A 22,122-nucleotide genomic window follows, 5' to 3' on the forward strand; every position below is an offset into this window, starting at 1 on the left:
AGAAGACAGGAGTAATTAATGAGGTAAATAAAAATAGGGAAAGAGGTTGAATAGGACAAGTTTTGGAATAATTAGGATAGCAGTTGTTACTTAACTGGAATCATTAGTTGTTTTCGATCTCTTGGGGAGACGAGATGTGCAAGCAAAATGAAGGCAACATCAGGGTGTATTATGAAGTTAAGACGACTTGTGCCCAAGGGTGAAAGACAGTTTAAAACATGATAAATCAAGAAAATCCCAGCAAAAAGAAAACTATAAAGTGGATTATTTTACGATTTATAAGCATGATAGCAATATATTTAAAAAAATTTTTGTTTATCGAAGCTGATGAATATTCATGAAAATGGATAAATATCTTTTGACAGTTAAGAGAATGAATATATAAAACTATATCTTATTATATTTAGTCTAAACGTTAGCTGTCTGTCACATTCTATATCTCAAGAACACGATAAAAGCATTTTGTTTCCACATCTAAAGATACCTTCGAAAATAACTAGAAAACATTTTTGTATATTTCAAACAAATCACGATTTTTAAACGAATAGACTACATGATTATCTTCCATGTTATTATGTACTGTACACCTCTAAACGGAAAAGGGAAGTGTCGCATACAAATTAATATAAACTTTGATAGCAATTTAAATTATCTTTATCATTTAAACTTAACAGTAAATATAAATGGTAACAATCTGAAAGTGTTTAAAATCTAATATTAAAAAAATTATACATATTTAAATGTTTTTAATACAATTTTAAATAAAGTTAAAATACAATCATGTACGTCCGTGGTTCTATAAGATTATTATAGAGAATAAGGTTATAATATATTGGAAAACGAGAAATTTTGCGGGATGTTGGTATAATCTAGTGGGAAAATTTGGTTGATATAGAGGAAAAGCTTGTTAAGGACTTAGTAACATGATCTGATGTCTCTTGTGTACAAAGCGATTACACCGTACACAAGAGACCGTACAGTACAAACACTGTTGCCTGCTTCTAAAATTTAAAGTTTTTCTCTAAGTTTAAAAATAAATATCATCCAACAAATGAACAAAAATAATAACATATACGAATAATTACTTAATAAACATTTTAATTAATAGTGTAAGTGTACAGAATTTTTATCTATTTAGTCGATACAGATACACTATATAGCTTTGATATATGACTGTACCATAATATATTTTAGGTATATTAATGTAAAAACGAACAATTTTTAATCATACTTTTAATTTATTTAATTTAAAATATATGCTCTCCACCTCAAATTATTGTCTTGCCCCTGTACATCATACTTCTCCTGTTAACAATGGAGTCATGCCGGTCATCTATGTGGCTCCTTTCAGGGAAAATTTTTNTATTTATTTAAAAAAATTTTTGTTTCTTTATCAATTTTATCTATTTGTAAGCATATATATTATTGTTAGAAACACAAATGGATATTTCGATTTATCAATGTTATTCTGTTGCTATGGTGACCAGACGTAATAATTTGGATGGAAATAAAAAATATATATAATAATAATAACGGAAGTAAAATACTATTTAGTTTTTCAGTAAAATTTCTCTCTTGTTATATTATCATAATAAAATAGATATCCTCTGACTCTATAAATTATCGCATACAATCTGATATCAAATTTTCGGATATAAATATGGATGGGTAGAATTTCGTCACGATTTTATAAATTCACTTTACATGTGATAAGGGAATTGTAAGTTAGATACACGAAAAATATTATTTACTTTCTTAGAAATACTACGAGAGCATTCAAATAGCCAAATCATTAATCCGGTGCTAGATTTATTTTGTTTAAAGGTAAAACTATATAGAAATATTTGAAATTTTATCAGGAAAATGAAAAGAAATACAGTATCTAATTTTATTTCTCCCGTGTAGAAATATTTCATTTCCAAAAATAGGTCAATCGTAACAAAACATTGTATCGATTTTCAATTATATGTATTTAAACAAAAAAAAAAAAAAAAAAAAAAAAACAGCGTAAGAAATGATAAACTTTCGTGGTAAACAATATCTACAAATAGATTATTCTCATAAGAAATTATTATGATTATCTGTATTTCTGGCGTGTTCGTCGGTGTCGAGATCTCACGTTATGTGCAAAAGTGATGTATCACCTCATACTTAATTGAAAGACCTACCATCTTAATACCTTTTGATATCGCACATTGAAAATTACATCAAAAATGCATAAACTCAAAGTACTTACTTCATTTTTTTATTGTCTTTCAAACTCCATTACTTTTATGTTTAAAAATTATTTTTCCGTTTTCTTTTCTCTCTTCATCTATGTACTTCTATTAATGTTAGAGACTTTCGTTAAACAAATCTACCTAAATTAAGATACAAAGAAGTAATGAGAATCGATTTTTTTTAAATTAGATATGTAAAAATTTTTTAAATTTCATTAATTATATATCGATTATTTTTTTTATTTAACCGTGTAATTTTATATATTTAACATTTTTATTGAAAATGAATTTTTACCAAAAGATATGTTTTTAATATTTTTCTTTACGTCCTAAAATATAAGATATAATTTTTACGATTAGAAACAAAAATATACGCTTATTTTGAATATTAGTGATTCATATAAACTATTAAACTGCATGATTTATTCTTTCAAATTTTAACAGGACGTTATTTATGTTCAAACATTGAAATCTTTTCTTTAAATAATCCAAATTTTTATTTGAAGGATCTAATAGTATAAATCTTTTATAGAAAACAGGTCAAATTTTTTTAGAAAAAATTATCTTTTCTTGTGTGCCACTCAGGAGAATCTTGACAATGATATTTCCTCTGTTCTTCAATATTTTTCAATCGTTTCAAATCTTACTTTGACCGTACCTTTGTCACAACTCTATAAACTACACAATAAATATCTCAGCGATGTCAAGCAATAATATCCTAAGCAGTTACGTTCGTCTAAGCCTTGCATAATCAAAATATTTAATTTAAATCTTAACTGCCAATTCACATATACGTAATGCTTCATTGAATTACTTTTTCTTAAAAATGTCTAAAACCCATTAACATTGTTACTATTTATATATTCTGTACTAAACTTTTACGACCTCATTCACCCACTGGCATATTATGAAAGAATTTCTAAAATTTCTTTCCTTTTTTTTTTCTTCTTTTGTATCAGGAAAGAAACCTTCTCATAACAAAAAATCGATTTTGTAACCGTGAGGAAAAGGGAAAAATTGATAAAATGGGAAAACAAAAATATTCTTTCGTAGAATGGCGAGTTGAATTTGATTTTCATCTTTTCATGAGACTTGATGTTGCCATTGGAAGTTTCTGAAAGATGCTATATGCAGAATGCATGAAGGAGTCTATCTACTTGATATTCTGGTAAAGTACCACACGTTGATAGACTCGAAACTATTTCCTAACATTTTCAATTGGTTTATAATTATAATTTAAACGTTGTTACTTCAAACGTGCCTTGACGTATTTTAAAGATATTGTAAACATTAATACGGTTGATGACAAAAATGGCATTTGGCCAAGCAAAGAATGAGCCACAAACTATAAATCATAAATTTGCGGTGTTAAAAATATCCAACAGTCACTTATGTTTTGACGTTAACTCGACACGTCACTGGGTGAACTTCAGACGAATTTTATACTGTATTTATTTTCTCTTATAGACCTAAATCCAGATTTATTACAATATAACGTTGTTGTCTTTTATGTTACTCGTGTATAGGTTTCCAAATGCGATTTGACCATCTGGACGGCACATGAATTTCCTCTTTACAAATAATCTAAGTAAAATAAAATGCTGATGGATGTGCCGAAAATCGCAATAAAAATTAACAAAGAATATTGTCTCGCGGTCTCTTTGAACTTCTAATTTTACTTTCTCCTTTAGGAAAAATAATATATTTTTTTTTAATCTAAGAGAAACTATTCGAGAAATGATACTGATAAATTTAGATAAATTCCTATTATTTTATTATTAAATATTTGAATATTTTAAGTAAAACATTTAAGTTGAACATAAGAGATTCACAAATCTTGATCTCTTCCATTGCTATTACCATTAAGCAAATGGATTTCGATATGCTTTGTCATGCTAATGAATACTTCCTTCAATACTCTAGAACACCATATGTAGGTCAGCTTGACAAATTACACTCTAGAGACAGCATGGAAAGGTTCCATCATGTTTCCGGCTAATCATATCTAGCACTTGTTACAGTCAGAATTTCTGAAGTTCTTTGCCGAATCATTACTAATCCGGCCATTGAACTGAATCAAACTGATCACTTTGTATACCTGATGGAAGCCATAAAATTGCTGCTTAAGCCATAAAATCTTACTGGAATGCACTGGAATAGCTATATCTTAAGTTCGAACACTTTCTCCACTTAATGGAACACTTCTGTGACTAATTTTTTCTTCTACTAAGAATAATGTCGTTTGTCTCATAAAAGTCTTATTCAATTTTATTGTATAAATTTTAAATATGGCAGTTCATTTTTTAAATATAGAAATAAAATTCATTGAATATATGTTTTTTATATATTATATATATATATATTAAACAAATAATATTTCAGTTAATATTTCTTAATATAAAAATCTGACATCATTGTGCAGGAGCATCGATGCAATAAAGCGAATAAATTTTGTAATAATCGTTATGCTTCATCAATGTATTCTGCAGACAATAATAGTGATAACATCGAGGGTATCCGCATAACAAACCAGAGATTTAAGTTAAACAAGTGTATATGGCGTTCAAATTATCTGATTGCAGACTTGTCAAGCTGTCAGAAACACATGTAAACAGCGATTGTCTGCCAAGACACGAGCCTTATGTTGTGCCACCTAAATGTATCCAACCGTTGCCCGAAGCAGATACAGAATTAATATTATTTGATGTTAGCTTCGTACTCGACATTGAAAAGGTCATGGCGAATGTAATATTTTCAATGCCGAAATGAAAAATAGTTTTCATTTTAAATGCTTTTTTCCATTAAAAGGAAGCTAAATATATCCAGATATTTTTATATTATGAAAAATTCGGATGGTGTCTGTCTAAGTATCAAAATCATCGATCACGATATTGAATATTTGAGTGATAACTCCGGCTTTCCGGAGTGGTGTAAAATGACATCATTTCCATATCTAATCTTTAAAGGACAAACTAGTAAATCTTTCAGATTGTTGTGGTAGCATATTGCACCACAATTCAATAACGAAAATTTTTGTACAAAATTGCTTACACTCTCATATTACATACATCCAAGTTCTATTTTAGTTGTTGGCCCATTCGGCTAAAAGGCCAATAACCCACGTTTATTAATATCTAGTTCCTCATATAAAAATGTTTTCACTGTAAAATAGTTTTAGGTGAGCTGTAAATCGTATAAAAATATTTTCTAGAATAAGAAATAGCTTTAGATGCTATGTGTGGAAACAGATGAAAACAGTAAAAGAATGAGCAGAGAGACAGATGACGTCGTGACAAATTTATCAAAAATGATGAGAATATCATAATTTTACGAGCAGCGAGTAAGAGTTTATGTTGACGAACTCTTCTTTCATTTCCATTTGGAAAAGATAGAAAAACAAAATCCTTTCTTGACATATCTGTTTTTGTCACTTGAAAAGAAGCAAGCACTGTGTGTAAACATTTGACACCAGTTTCGAAAGTAAATGGATTCAATTCTTCAAAATAATCAGATTGATCAAAGAAAATTACTTCAAGTCCTTTATATAGAGATTTAAACTTTACTGGTTGCAATGACATAAATTTTCAACGATTTAATATATATATATATAACATATACTACGAAAATTCTATATTAAATATTCATATATTAAATGACGAATCTAGACAAGGTTTTACTGAAAATGAAATGAGAAATATGATAGGAGACGAAAGGAAACTGTAAGAGCTAAGACAACATTCCGAGCCACATGTTTATCTAATGGAGACTCTAGAAAATGTGTTCGTTTTACTTTAAACACGATCCTATGTGTGGTTAGCTGCTGACATGCGATCCTCCCTTCTCATCCAGAACATTCCATTAATACAATCCGAGATTGGTACAGAACAGAAGCATGGCAGATGCATTGTCTCCTGTCAGCTGTTGTGAAAGCTGCAGATTTTTTCAATATTTCCTGGAATATTTTTCTTCCGTTCTGATTTTAATGAATAAATTGCTGCTTTTCTTTCGGTTTACGTTTAATTAAATACTTCCTTCTCATCAAGTTCCGATTTAACTTATTCATATAGATGAAATATACATATTATGACCAAATACTGCGTTGCAGAACAATTGTGACGAAAAATGATGATCAAAATTTGATATTTAAAATAATTATCTAAAATTGCGAAATATTTTAAAATGAAAATGTTGATCTTTCATTATTCTTTTTACTATTACCTCAGCAAAATTCCAAGGATTCTACTTCTCGAAAACACATCAATCTTCTTGTGCAATATTCACTTTTAATTATCTATTAATAACTTAAATTATATTTGATTTAGTAACTTAAATTGCTATTAAAACCATTTTTATTTAATTACATTTTCTTTTATATCTGTTAAATTATTTCAGAACATATTGAAAAATTAAGCTTTTATTCAACAGTATCTTGTAACACAATATCTTTAATTTGATCTCAATTGTTAGCTGGTATACTATTTAACATTTCTTTGTACTTTGTCAAGATAAAACATTATATAAATTTGGTAACATTTAATTATTTCTACTTAAGAGAGGTAAACTTTGGCTCGTGATTTCTGCTAATAAACAGTAAGGAAGATTAAAGATAAAAAGTATTAATGTTGCAATAAAACGACACAACAGGATATTACACCGTAAAATAATTTTTTCTTTGAGGAAACTGATCAAATTCTAACTGAAAACATTTAATATATGTTAAGTTTTAGTTCAATTGTGATTTCTCTATAATGCTGTAAAAATAACTTAAGTATGCATATAGGATAATCCACGAAAAAAAAAAACATTTAAGAATGTTAATAAATACAAAACTTATTCAAGCACGTTATAAGTATAGCTAATTTTTTCATTTCAAAATTATTTACATATTATTATTTTAATGAAAAACTGTCAGAATACATTTGTGAACTTCAATTTGTAATCACATTTTAAAAACTGGATATTTTGGCATTCATCCCGAACAGACAAACTCTCTTTCTCTCAGATTCATCAACATTTCAAAAGTACTTGTATTATAAGCTAATTAAAGAACTTCATCATATAATATTCGCTAGTTTTGGAACAAATCTTCTAATATTAGAACTACTCCGGAGGATTTTTTTAAAATTCAAACACTGATTTCATTCCTAATTAAGAATACCATAAAGTCTCATTACTAAATGGCTTCTTTTGATTTTTTTTATTAAAAATTATTGATTTTTTAAAAATTTGTCTTGCACTTTTATACTTCGAATAATTATGAAAGAACTTAAGTTCATTTTTTTATTGATTGAGAAATAATTTTATTTTACTTTTTTAATGAAACATTAATCTACTTAAATATAAAATAAAGATTATAAATTCTTCTTTGATCAAAAATAATATTTTAAACATTAATATTACATATACTAATAATTACTAAAATAATGTTTCATTTTAAATAATTTAGGGTTAACTACAATAGCAAATAATTATTACAAGCAGATATAAAGAAAATGCTGAGATATATACAGTACAGTTTCAAAAATTTGACGACTCAAACAATGATAAGAATCTTTAGTATTATTCGAATTTCTTACATGTGATTAAAATATCATCTTTGTTTTCTCCTTCCTGTTTTTTGCTTTATGTAACTCTCATATCATATACTAAACGTTTTAAATAATAATAAAAAATCTAGGTTTTCCAGGAAAACCTATATAACGATATAAACTATATAAACTATAAATGCCTATATTAATAATTATCATTGTCTAGGACAATCCTTCATTTATTATGTTTTAACTATGTAATTGCGTGCAGATTCGCATTTTTTTTTTTTAACTTTATGGGTATTGTTTTACAATGCGAAATCTACGAAAAAAATGAGAAAATTAAGTATTCGAATTTTGATTAAAAACAGAAATTCTAATAAGATGAAAGTAAAAAAAGGTCTCGATATAACTTTTATAAGAATTCTTTATAGAAATATGTAAATCTTTCAGATTGTTGTGGTAGCATATTGCACCACAATTCAATAACGAAAATTTTTGTACAAAATTNTATATATATATATATATATCCTAAATGATTGTACTTAGTTGTATATATATCAAGATATTTCGAAATTATATTAAGCAGTGTTTAACACGACAGAATTAAATCATAAAGAACAGTTTTGTTTTATAACTTTCTATTATCAAATAATATGTATTATTAAAAAAGGAAATTTCTATATAGAATTCTATTTCAGTAAATAAGTTACTTAAATATAATGCTCATTTAATTCAGACATATATTACAAAATTAAAAGAATTATTTCCTCCCTTTCTCTTATTATTATTATGTTGATTTGGTAGAAATTCCTAAAATAGAATATAAATCTCAGAATCCACATTGTAAGATATTAAATAAAGACCTTTATATAATAAAACGAAATCTTCAATTTTTCAACAATCCCCGCAATCACGGTGATTGCTTTAATGTAAGGTTTCGGTTTCTTTTGCAATAATCCATAAGAAATATTAATAGGTTAAAATCTTTCATAAATTACAGCCAGATTTCAAAATATTTTTTCATTTGGTCACATTTATAATGTAATATCCAATCTGATACATATATCATTTTCTTAATAAAATTTTCCAGATATAAAAAGGGATATAGTGATATATATATCAAACTTCAAATATTAAGAAAATTGATGTTAAATCCAAGAACCAAAGACACAAAAATATTTATTTCGGATGGGATATGACAAAATGGTTTTGTTTCTCAATCTGTATTTACAGTTATCTATTATCTAACATAAATAGTTTTCCATAAGAACAAACGAGTATTTCCTATATTAAATCATCAAAATTTTATATATAAAACGAAAGAAAAAAAAGACAAGATGTCTAGTCAATATATGACACTTAAAATATTGTATGCTGAAAATAACCATCTACTGTGGCAATAATTTTTTGTGGTAAATATTTGTAGGACAAACGTCACTCTTTGATTAGCCCCGCTGGGACCAATTATAGGTTCAAATATATCCAACATATACAAACAGAAACATTTATTGCTTCCTAACCATATCGTAAAGCTCTAAAAGATGTTTGTTTTGATATTTAAATCGTTTACTACTCTGTAATTTATATAAAATTTTTTTGTTTTTAAATGTAAATTATTGCTACCGTTGTTACATACGAGCACAATTAAACTAATATGTCTGCAAGAATGTTTAAATAACGAATGTGTTTCTATATTCTATTGGCAATCTTCAAACTAAACTCGCTAGGTTAACCATCTGGAATACTTTCCAGTAATATCTATTGGTATTCGATGTACTTTAGATTTGGCTTTCCTATAACATAAAACATAACTGTTATTGAAATAATATAAACACAATAATAAAAACAAATAATAAAATGTTATATAATAAATGTGTTATATGTACAGTACTACATATACTTTAATTAAATGCAATTCGTTTTAATATTTAAGGGAATATTTTTTATTATTATTCAACAATATATATTATGGATGAATAAGTGTTTATATATATTTAAAGTTACTTCATTACTTATCTATTCCATCTCTTAGTCTAGTTTGAGTAATTCAATATATCTAACTTGTAAGCTAGATTCAATAATAGATTTATTATTAGTTTATCTGGAATGACTTTAGAAAGCTTTTATATTTTTTACATGATATATAACTTTTTAATTAAACAGGTTATTTTTTCCCAATACAATATCACCAAATGTTTTCCTTCTTTGATAATTAATATTTATAATATTTATCGAACGGAATTAAAAGTTAGGTACGTAGATTTATCAAATTTCATGAAAGAATTACATGTAAATTAAAAAAAACAAATCGAATTTTTATTCAATAATATTAAATTTCAGAAGATATTGAAATATTATGGATGTGTTATATGATACGTGTAATATGATACAATAAATATTACTACATTTTATTTATGTAATTAATATTTTAAGTAACATAATAACGGAAATGATCATTCCACTTGTATAAAATATATTAAAAATATGTCATATATATATGGTATATTTACATTTATTAGCTTCAATAACTCAAATTTTTATGTTTATTTTCTTTATATGTACTCAATTTAGCGTTATAATTGCTTCTATAAATAAAATTATCTTCTTACTAAAACTTACAACTACATGGATTACATTTTAATATAATGTAGCTTCTACGTTTGCTAATTCTTTATAATTTTTCCTATAATTATATTAATAATGTATGCATGTGTATATTTTATATATAAATAGGATAAATATTATTTTAATACATAAACTAACATTCCAATTAACCGGACGCTGATTATCCGGACTGTTCTCTGACTTTGTTAAAAATACAGTAAATAGGCATGTACTGTATGTATATGTATAGTATATATAAAAAATTGTTTTTTTCTTCATTTAGAAAAAAATTATGTTCATTTATAGGTATTGTAATTATGTTCAAATAAAATAGTAAATGTGGAAATGACATTTACTATTTTATTTGAACATAATTATATAAACGCATACTTAACGGGGTGTTTGAACAGAAAAAAAATTACTATTTTAAGCATAAATCCAATTATTCAGATATTCAGCATATCCGAACGGCCCGAGGTCCCAATTAATTCGGATAATTGGAGTTTTACTATATGTACAGTACAGTATAAACATAATTGTAGTAACCTGGCAAAGCATGAATTGATAATAAATATTAAATATTAAAAATTGAAAATAGTGATGTTTTAACGAATGCAGTGTACTAAAAAGTCTTTAATTAAAATATCTTTAATTAAATCATAATACTTTCAATAAATAAAAATTTTTATAATTATATAAACTATAAAATTGCATGTTATATCATTCAGTTTTATAATGCTCCATAAACAAGTTGTTATCCATATTCTATATTGTACATAAATAATAATATTTTAGAATTTCCTAATTATTTACCATTTATTTATAAAATAATTTTCTTTGAGAAAACAAAACTGAATTTCCTTTTAAATAATTATAACTGAACAAACAAAATTAACTTCTTAATTGCTTTGCAATAACAAATATTAAAACTAGAAAAAAAGAAAAAAAATTATTAACCCGTTTATTCAGACAACCATTTTACCACAATCACAAAATCAATAATTCTGAATTTTCTCCATAAGAAATATGCCAGTCTACTACATGCATATACTGTATGCATATCAATTTTCAATTTTATACTTAAAAAAACTGTCTAAGGAGAGTATAATGTAAAAAAGTCTTTATTAAAATCAACATTAATCCGCTATGATTGCATTTTACAGTACTATTGGCAGTATAGTAAATTGATTTAATTAAGATATTTTATTTTAAATCAAATACTGAAGTTATACAAATACGTAGAAAACATTAGAAGTAATTCTTGATATAATACAAAAATCAATAAAAGGTAATTATCAGATGGAAAATTATAAATAAACTTTTTGCATGAATATTTCCATAAAATAAGCAATGAAATACAGTAAATTTTCAAATATTTCCAAATACCTACAGTAAAAAACAAAATGAATTCAACAAATGAGTAACATAAATATCAACTGGGCTGCAATTTTCAAATTGCAGACATACATTTCCACTGTCGTCCGTCCATTGTCTGCTGTCTTTCGTTAATCTCGAGAAGAGTTTGATAGATTGAAATCGAGACCAAATATGAAAAGTTTAGCAGAGGACCCAATTAACTATATATTAACTTCCGGTTTGGACCGGAGAGTCACGTGATTTCAATTCAAAAACCTTCTTGAAAATGGAGTTAAATAGATGACTGGCATGACTCGATTGTTATCAGGAGAAGTATAATGTACAGGGCAAACCTACTAAAATCGAGACCAGATATGGAAAGCTTAGGAGCCACAGACCACGATTAACTGTACAGGCATACCTCGACTTACGTCGTTTCGAGTTACGTCGTTCCCGATTATACGTCGTTTGTCAAAAAAGTACGGTATATGGAAAAATAAAAATCAAGTTTAAGTCATTTTATTCGACTTTACGTCTGTCCGCCACAAATATTGAAGTCGTAATATCACTAGAAAAACGTTTAAATCACATAAAATCATATTAAAATATATACGAGTATGTTCTGTATTTACAGTACATGCATTCGTAAATTTAGAATACTTTTTTGTGCTATATTAAAAACTAAAATTTATTTGTTTGTAAGCTTAAAATTGATTTTTATTAACCATATATTATTAAAAATGCATTAATAAATAAAATACAGAACCGGGAATGGTAATTTATGGTTTAGCCTAGTGACAAGTAGATTCGGAGACAAGTAAATTCGACTTACGTCGTTCTCCTGGAACCAATTACCGACGTAAGGCGAGGTATACCTGTATACGAACTTCCACTCTGGACCGGAAGTAACCTGTTTTTTTTAATTAAAAGATTATTAAAAATTGCGGCATTGTGACGAGGTCACAATAAATAATTGCTCGTTATTGATTCCATTATCAAAGACAAGTAAATATAATAATCTTGGATATACGAATTACCTATCCTTAAAAAAACATGATTTTAATAGTACTTACTTTTTATTTGATTAAAAAATAATAAGATAAAAATTTATTTGAATTCAGTTTTGAAGTAGCATTTTAAAAAATTGAAGAAAAATACTCTAAACTGGCTTTCCACTCATCTTATCTCAAGTGACCGAATAATTTGGAATAAGTTGTTCCAATGATCTATGGATTTAGTTAACAGTTCAAATAAATAGAGATAGTGAACAAAGACTTTCAAAAGATAGTGGTTAGACTTAATTAACTATTCAAGGAACATTAACCTAGAGTTAGCAGCATTCTTCGAATTCTTTGACAGTATGTAAAAGGCTTCATGGAAATGGCTTTATGCTATTAGTTCAGCAATATATTTTCTTTTAGCCCCTTCATAAAACATGGATTATTCCAGCCTATACTGTAGATTTCAAATTAACTGGATTCATGAATGATGGAGTTCTATCATCTTTACAGATGAATCTACAGTAGAGCATCGATTATCCGACTCAATTGGGGACTCGGGTTGGTCGGATAACTGAAAAATCGGATAACCGAAAATAATGAAAAAAAATACATTATTAGTATAGTATATTAGTATATCGATATTAATTAGTTAAATGTAATTAGTATATTAGTATATCGTTAACCTACTTAGCGTTGAATTTTCATCGATGTTAAGCCTAACAAATTTTTTAAAAATAATAATCGTCGCTATTGTATCATTAAAAATTATTTTTAAATTATTTTATTGCTCACAAAACAAACAACCTCTCGTAACTAGAAAATTAAATCTCGTTTAAATACTGGCCTCCCTTTCATGGTTGAGCCAGTGTTGCCAGCTAAAACACGCAAAAATTTAACAAAAATTATATTAAAGTAGCCAAGACGTAGTCAAATATTGTAGCGCCACATCACTAGCGGACATTTGAAATTTGCCGACTAGAACGGTCGGTTAACCGATGCTCTACTGTATATTTATTCTTTGAAACAATTCTAGAAGACAGTTTATCAGGAATTTTGGCGGTGATAATAATATAGTTTGAGCAAACTTTTCTTTGACTTACCCAGAGATTTCTATTATTTTCTACTGACTTTATGAATGCTCATAGATATCGGAATAAGACGCTAGGTCTTGTGTGAGTACCATAAGAGAATTCTTCTACAGAATGATAATGCTTGTCCTCATAGAATCAGAGATGCTGAACAATATCTTGATGCGAACAACATCAGTTGTAATAGAATGGATAGTTCGTTTCACTTTCCAATTCCCTTCCTAAGACCTGTAGGAGTTTTAAAATACTTTAGTGGACCAGTAAGCATTATTGCCAATAGAATTTCTGACAATCTTGTAAAACAACATAAAACATCGCTATAGGGCATATATTGCTCTTAGAGAAACATAAATTTCTTTTGATTCATTTATGTAATCTCACTTTAAACACGAACGATTTTTATATTTGATAATTTCTCGTTTATTGTTATAAATAATTTTAAAATAATTTCACCGTTATTCTTAAAAATATATTGAATCATTTATCTTTCATTATTTTTATGCCGAAAGCATTACAACCTTCAAGAACTCTTCAAAATTATTCTTTAACTTCATTTATGGAAAGTATTGCAGTCTTTTTAATATAGAGAGTATCTTTCTTTTGAATATCAATGAAAATTTTGGTTCCAGTTCCTATTTAGAGCCATGTAGATTTTTATCCTGAGCTTTGATTTCTTTCTTTGACTGGAAATGTAATTTATATAGACTCTGATTTGTCAATTATGTAAACTTTCTGCTGATTGGATTTTCACACAAAATCGCAATTCATATTAATGTTTACATTGGCATAAAATTGGTTTGTTTAGAGATGTTTTCTTAATGATATTTTCAGATCTTTACAATTGTCTTTTAGTTAACGGTTAACTTTTTTCTAGAAAATATAATTAAATAAACTTGATAAAAACATTTAAAATACTCGAATATTATATTATATTTCATTTATGATAAGTAATTGGAATGTATTTATCAATTTAAAATTGGTAAATTATTAGTCTAATTTTAATTGTAATATAAGTTAGAATATTTCATTTTAATCACAATACAGTACTAATATAATTAGCTATATTTAGTCAATCAGTCCCTACACAATTCCATATTCGAAGCTCGGAAATTCACTTTCTAGTTTTATCAAAACTAATAATGGAAATGTTCAGTTTTGCACGAATTCTAACATAGAAATGAATGGTAATAAAAGTCACGTACAGTACAATAATAACCTTATAGTCTATATAATATAAATGCAAAAATAAAATATTAAATCGTTGATACAAAAATAATATGAAACGAGAAATCCGAATTATTACAAAAATTTATAGGCTAAGTTAATCTCAAATAGTCCTTTAGCATTCCACATAACATAACGATGAAAGCTGACCTTTTGAAATAATTAAGACAAATGAATATTTAAAATATAATATAGAATATTTATATATTTTCTGTAAGAAAATTGAATTTTAATTTATAAATTCGTAATAAAATATTTTTGAACAAACAATATTCACTGATAGAACGAACTAAAAATATACTGTAATTTGTATCCCTGATTTAAGGTCTGTAAAATATTTTATTTTAAACAAATGAATAAATTATAAGTGGACTCGTCCGAAAAAAAAAACTGAAATAAACTGTAAGCAACTAAAAGCAAAAAACTGTAAAAATATTTCATAGGAAATCAAATATGTCATCAAAGCTACATGTCACAGTAAATCATATTTTGAATATAACTTAATATATATATATATATACACATATACATATATATATATATATACAAAAAATGGAACAAAAAATTGCGTTTAAAAGATAAAATGCGAGCTCCAACGGTCCAAATGTTAACGCCGGAATTATATATTTATATGGATTTGTAGTATTGCACGATCAAAGCGTGTGCAATGGTGGTGAGTTTCTCGTCCCGCGAGGAATAAACTTGTACGGACCAGCATGTAACAACTTTGTTAAACGTTCGTGTCATCCAAAGTCAATTCAAAGGAATATTGATGGTAATCAAAAGATGGAATTCACGATTTATTTCCACTAATTTGTAAGGGGGTAAAAGTAGGACTTACACGCGGAAGGAGATATCCTAGCTGACTGATAGTTATCAAATCCAAATTTATACTTAGAGTATTAATAAGGCAAAATCACAAAAATGCATACTCTTATATGGTCTTACCCTAATGTATATTATGTATGTATATAAAATATATATATATACTGTATAGCCTACATATATTATATATATAGCCTATATATATATTATATACATATATATATATTTTATAAGTATGAGTGCCACGTGTGGTGCACGCCCTGCACTCATACTTGTGGCAGCTCTGTAATCAATTGACTCTTTGAAATGTTTTTAATGAAAAAATGTATGGTAAAGTCAGAAAGATTACGAGATAAAAAGAAAAATCCTTGCAAGGTGCGGAAATTTAGAAATAGGATAGATAAAAGTATGCAGTGTGGGATCTAAGATACGGACTCTTCATAAATGATTCCTAAGTTGTAACTGTATTTGTCCATTGGTTTTTATGATGCCGTTATATGATTAAAAAAAATAATTTTCAGACAAGTTATTTTTATTTATTTTACTTCTCTACAGCAATCTGTTCCCCAAATCTTCTAATTACTAGATTTAAAAATTTGGGAGAATTAAAAATAGGAAGTTTTGGTATAGACAAGTGATGATTTAGATAGATAAGACAAGTTAATAAACAATTATATAAATTTTGGGTTTTATTGATTTCAATTGTGGTAAATATCATACATTAAAATAAAATTCTTGAGATAAACTGATGTGGAAACAAATAGTAGTCAAATAAACTCTACAAATTATAAGTTCAAGCTATCTAGGTGTAAAGTCAAACGTGTTTAAAGTTAAAATATTCTTAAGTACGTTTTTTAATGGAAAACAAATTTCTGAAAAATTGTATAATTTATAAATAAGTTGGTTATGATTTCAGATAAACTTTCTAGATTCCTGATTTCTCTTTCAGCAATCCTTTTTTGAGCTTCTTCGAAATTATATTTTTGGAAAAATAGATTTCTTTCGCTTTTTCTCTTAAAACTTCCTATTTTTATAGCTCAAGAAATAAAATAAACAAAAACATAATACTTTCTTCAATCTCTAACAAAATGCATACTAGTGAAAGCATCTATCTTAATTCAGAAAAAAAATCATAGTTGGCGAAGTCAAGCATGATCCAGAAAATTTCGCCAAAACCTAAATAACAAAGAGCAACATAACCTTCAGAAATAAACAAAAATCATCACTTTCATTTTAAAGATGTGTGAACTCATTATTTCGAAAGAAAATTGAAAATTTCACTTAAATATTAAAATCACAAGATTCAATTTTTAACTTCTCAAATTTCTACTGAAAAAATTCTCTATCTGTTCTAGAAGAGCTAATAATAATTTATCACAGTTAAATTTGATGAATTTATTTAAAAATTCATCTGTAGTTCCCGTAAAGTCATTCTTATATAAATGCAAACATACGTATACATACAGGAACAACAATTTAAACACAAAAACAAATAAATAAGTACAGTAAAACCGGTCCAAAGCGGAAACCTGCATAAACAGAAATAATTCTTCGAAACGGAACGATTTTTTATGCTGGAAAAAAAAACCTGTTGAAAACGGAAACCTGCCAAACCGGAAAAATATACAGTACCGGGCTATTCCGGTTTAAACAGGTTTTACTGTACATATAAATGATATTTCAAATAGATTTTCAAACTTTAAAAAATATTACAGGAAAAAATATCTATTAATTGATTATCATTAGCCATATTGGAATGTTCACAATAATATAACTTCCTATTTGATTAAATTAGTGCCCAAACTACGATCCCCCGAACATTATATTCCACATATACTGATACTTTTAGTATATATATGGAATATAAAAACTATTTGCGGCCGTCTACCTACGACTTATGCTCAGTACGACCTACTAATTGAAAAGTTTTGGGCACCACTAAATTACATATTAAGCAATGCCAATCTGCCAATGTCATATCGTTTCTAACTTAGTATTTTGTGGACAAGCAAACACTAATCGAATAGAATTAAAAAGTACTTTGCATATAATTCGTGATAATGAAGGAGAGAAACCTTTTTATACTGTTATTATGTAATTTCGTAATGTAGAGAATGAAAAAATAAACGAGAACATCAAAGGAAGTGAACGATTGATAATAACAAGGATCAATGCGAAAGATTTCATTTGGAATCGTCGATATGAATGGTTGATGCCGAGTCCGTGCCCTCCAATTATACTAAAGCCATTATTCATTTTCGTCAAGACACATTAGATAAAGCCCGATAGTTCACAATTGATATTTCCTGTTTTAAAACTATTGATTAGATATTTGAATATAAAACTTTACGCATTTTACTTAACATTTATCTTACATGTATATGAAACAGAGATATAATGTATACATATATTTTTTTATTTGATAGTTTTGACTTACGTGAAACAGACGATAATCAATCTACATAATACTCGACGAACGCCATCTACAATTTTTTTAACTGAAAAATAAATTAATAAAAATGTAAAATTATTCTATATTTACACAAATAATAATTTAAATTAATGATTTCATTTTAAAAAGTCATTATGCTTGGTAATAAACAAAATGAAATCGTAATCGGCCGATTAAATTCATGACATGAAGAAAATTTTTTTACTTAATAAAAAAACTTTTATAATTATAATTTATTTTATTAAACCAATTTTATTGCGTGTTATTTCTAATGATTAAAAATTCTTTATAATTATCAAATTTAAAATTTCCATTGGAAATTATTACAGAAATCTCGTGAAATTTCTGTTTGTTTATGAGAATTTTAACTGCACGTGATATTGTTTATTTTAAATTTGAATTTTTAAAGGAGAAAAAATAATAAAATTAATTGGTTATTATAGAATTTTTTTAAAAATTCTACAATAAAAATTGCAATTGTTATATTTTTTTAAAATAATTTTAAAAACATTATCGTTGATTGCCTCCGATAAATTTGATTTTGATAATAATATCATTAGTTTAAGCGAATTAGGTAAAATAAAAAAAAAGGTTTTCCTAGTAAATTATAAGAAAATTATTATTTTTATAGATCAGTAAATATTTTTTTATTATTAAAAATCATTCATTCGTTAATCAGATTTAAAGTTGAATGTGTTGACGTAAATATGACGTTTATTTTTTAAAACGATCATTTCTTTCATCTCATTAGGGAAATTTCTGCAAATTAAAACGAGTCCCTGCGTTAAGGGAAATTTTATTGTGCGATTTACGAAAAGACAAGAATTTAATTGGAAAAAAAAATCTATTTGCCTTTTTACTATCCAATAAGAAATTTATTCACTTAAAAATAATCCAATTTAATTAGCAGAGAAGAATTTTTGACAGTTTAAAGAAATTTTTTAAAAATAGTTTGTAGGGATATTACAGAGGAATAATTTGTAGGGATTTATTACAGTAATAAAAAAAAGTATTGTATTTTTTTAGTTTTAATTTTTCGTAAACGAAAGATTATAATATTAAAATACTTCTTTTTAAATACGAATCATATCTAAGTTTACTTTTAGGATTAATTATCGCATTAATTGTGTTAGATACGTTTACCGGCATCCGAGTATCTTAATCTACAGAATTAAATTGATAATTATTATTACCAGCGATTTTTATAACTTTTAATTAGATAATCGAACATTTTTATGACTTAGTGAGAAAATATTGGCATTATTCTGCAGTTCATTGTAGTTCGATGCATCTATTTGCAGTTCAAGTCGTAAAACTCTAGTTACCACGACAACACCAATTTCTTCGTGACATAAATGCATTATTGCCATCAATATATATTCATGAAAGAAGAGTTATATAGAATATTTAATGACAATTGAAGTAAACAGATTGTGGTACATAGTACATAACGCGTACAACACATAATTTCCCGTTTCAAGGACGCCAAATTTACGACTTTTCAATCTGTACATAACATTATTTAATTTGTTTTTAGTATTTTTCTATAACTAAATTTTCAAATTAAGAAATTTAATCTGATAAACCTGATGTTTTTTTTTTTTATTTTTTACTGACGAGAGAAGAGGGATGACATTTATGAATATTTTAAACTTTCATTTTTAGGATTTCTACCACTTTTTTATTTATTTTTTATTTTTTGTTGTAAAATTTAATTTATGAGAGGTTTGCAAATACACAAGTGCAAAATTTAAAATTTATTAAAATGAAAACATATAATTTATTTATATAAATATATAGTTTAAAATGTAAACTTATATTAAAATGAACTGACAAATACAATAAGCCACTTTTACCTCTCATGAGAGTATATAAAAATTATTATATATATTTTAAAAGAATTCTTAGCATTTTAACTGTAAAATGATTAGAGTTTTTCTTAAAATACTTATTTTTTTAAAAAAAAATTAAAATAATGTATGGATTTATTTTTATTTAAAAATTGAAATCTTTAAGCAATAATTTGGAGAAAATTCAATAATAAATCATTATTAATTATCAAAGTTATTAAATCGTCACAAGTAAACTATCAACGTAATCAATTTTTAAATATAAGATTAAACTAAAACTTAATTAAAGCATAATTAAACAAAAATTAATAATTTTCTAATTATCGTTTTGAATTTTTAATTAAGATATTTTTATCATTTTAAATGTATAACGTTCTAATTATCGTCATAATTATTATTACTTTATAAACGAGTAAAAGTCAAATGATAATTTATCATCGTATCGTGCGAAATTTCGATTTAAAAAAAATTAATAATACTCTATTCGGATTATTACCTTTAAAAAATCATTTTTAAAAGTTTACTTTGTTCAATTCTTAAATGAGTATGCATTAAATATGTTCTGCGGCTTTTAAAACTCGATGGTTTCAAATGGAGTGTGAAGCTTTCTGACAAAGAATAGAGTGATGAGTCTCTGAGTAGGGAAGTCTTAACTCTAAGAGCCTGATAAGGCTTATTGCTTAATGGTTAGAGAAAGGACGAGATTTTTCAAGATAGGCATCGACTCTGATGGTTGTTTTCTGTTCTAAGATCATACCGACTGAAAGCACTCGAAAATGGTTTGTTTTTATGTGGTTTAGCTCCGTTTGTAATTATTTAAAGTTATAAAAAAACGAGCAATTATTTATTGTGATATCATCACAGTGTCCTGCTGCAATTTTTAATTAATTTAATTTAAAATATATGCTCTCCACCTGAAATTAGTAGTGTCTTGCTCCTGTACATCATACTTTTCGTGTTAGCAATGATATCTGTCTCGGTTTTCATATATTTAACTTCGTTCTATAAATTAAGGAAGGACAGATAGGCAGCGGACGGACGGAAGACAGTGGAAATTTATAGGTCTACAATTTTTTCAAGTTGCAGTCCAAAAACTATTTTTGATGGCCGAATGAAGAAATCCGTTTTTATTTTATCTATTAAACTTTTACGTTTTACAACTTACTTATCGCTTTTTTGATCGATTTTTATGAGCAGATTTCAATTATTTTTTTCATCAATTGGTTGTTTATATTTCAAAAACAACAATAAGTTTTCTAGCATCAGAAAAATCGATTTATAATAATTCTTTATATATATATATATANTATATATATATATATATGTTTTAATTCTTCATGAATTATTAATAATTGATGATAATTGCTTCAGAACAGCATTGACATTGTAAAAAATATCATTTATTTTATTTTATTTTTCATTTAATCCATCATTTCTTTGATTAGTTTTGTTCTTACACGAATAATCATTTTCCCCCTTCTAAAATTATAGAACTGTTGCTAATACAAATTATTTTTATGCTTAAATAATTTATATCTGAAGAGAAACGAATTTAAAATTCTTTGTTTTAGCATTATTTAATTCCCCTTGAATTGTTTATAGGCGATAATAAATGTTTCACAGCATTATAAATAAAGGAATCGACATTGCAAACGAAGACTTCTAAAACTTTAATAAAGTTTTGTTTATAAATTATCTAGTATCTCTGATTGATTTTTAAATATAAGATTTCTTTATCTCAACTTTCATAAAAATATTATGTATTCTTTTAGACAAGGGAAATTTATATTATAAAGAGATTTTTACACATTTTTATATTATTTAATTTTCAATAAGTTATAAGTGGGGCCTATTTCTGTAATACTATATTGTAGTTCAGGACACCATTAACTCATAGGCATACCCTACCATGGATGGGGTCTTGCCTTCTTATGGGCTTCATCTCATTTCTCATAACTAATATTTTTGTTTT

General features: G+C 26.3%; 1 long non-coding RNA gene across 3 annotated transcripts in view; it reads right to left on the reverse strand.

The window, feature by feature from the left end:
- Positions 1-18,338, reverse strand: part of LOC111625009 — a 37,482-nt gene extending 19,144 nt beyond the window's left edge. Inside the window, exons 1-2 of one of the 3 annotated variants that reach the window (XR_002756669.1) lie at positions 18,286-18,338; positions 2,237-2,360 (exon numbers count right to left, since the gene is read on the reverse strand). This is a non-coding gene — a long non-coding RNA (uncharacterized LOC111625009). Of the gene's footprint in view, positions 1-2,236; positions 2,361-6,009; positions 6,482-13,811; positions 14,651-18,285 lie in introns of those variants that run through there. The other 2 variants (XR_002756670.1, XR_002756671.1) reach the window with 2 other exon arrangements.
- Between the last annotated feature and the right edge of the window lie 3,784 nt (positions 18,339-22,122).

Source organism: Centruroides sculpturatus, unplaced genomic scaffold, assembly GCF_000671375.1.
Source record: "Centruroides sculpturatus isolate CEXI.00-Female unplaced genomic scaffold, Cexi_2.0 scaffold269, whole genome shotgun sequence".
NCBI classification, from domain to species: Eukaryota; Metazoa; Arthropoda; class Arachnida; order Scorpiones; family Buthidae; genus Centruroides; species Centruroides sculpturatus.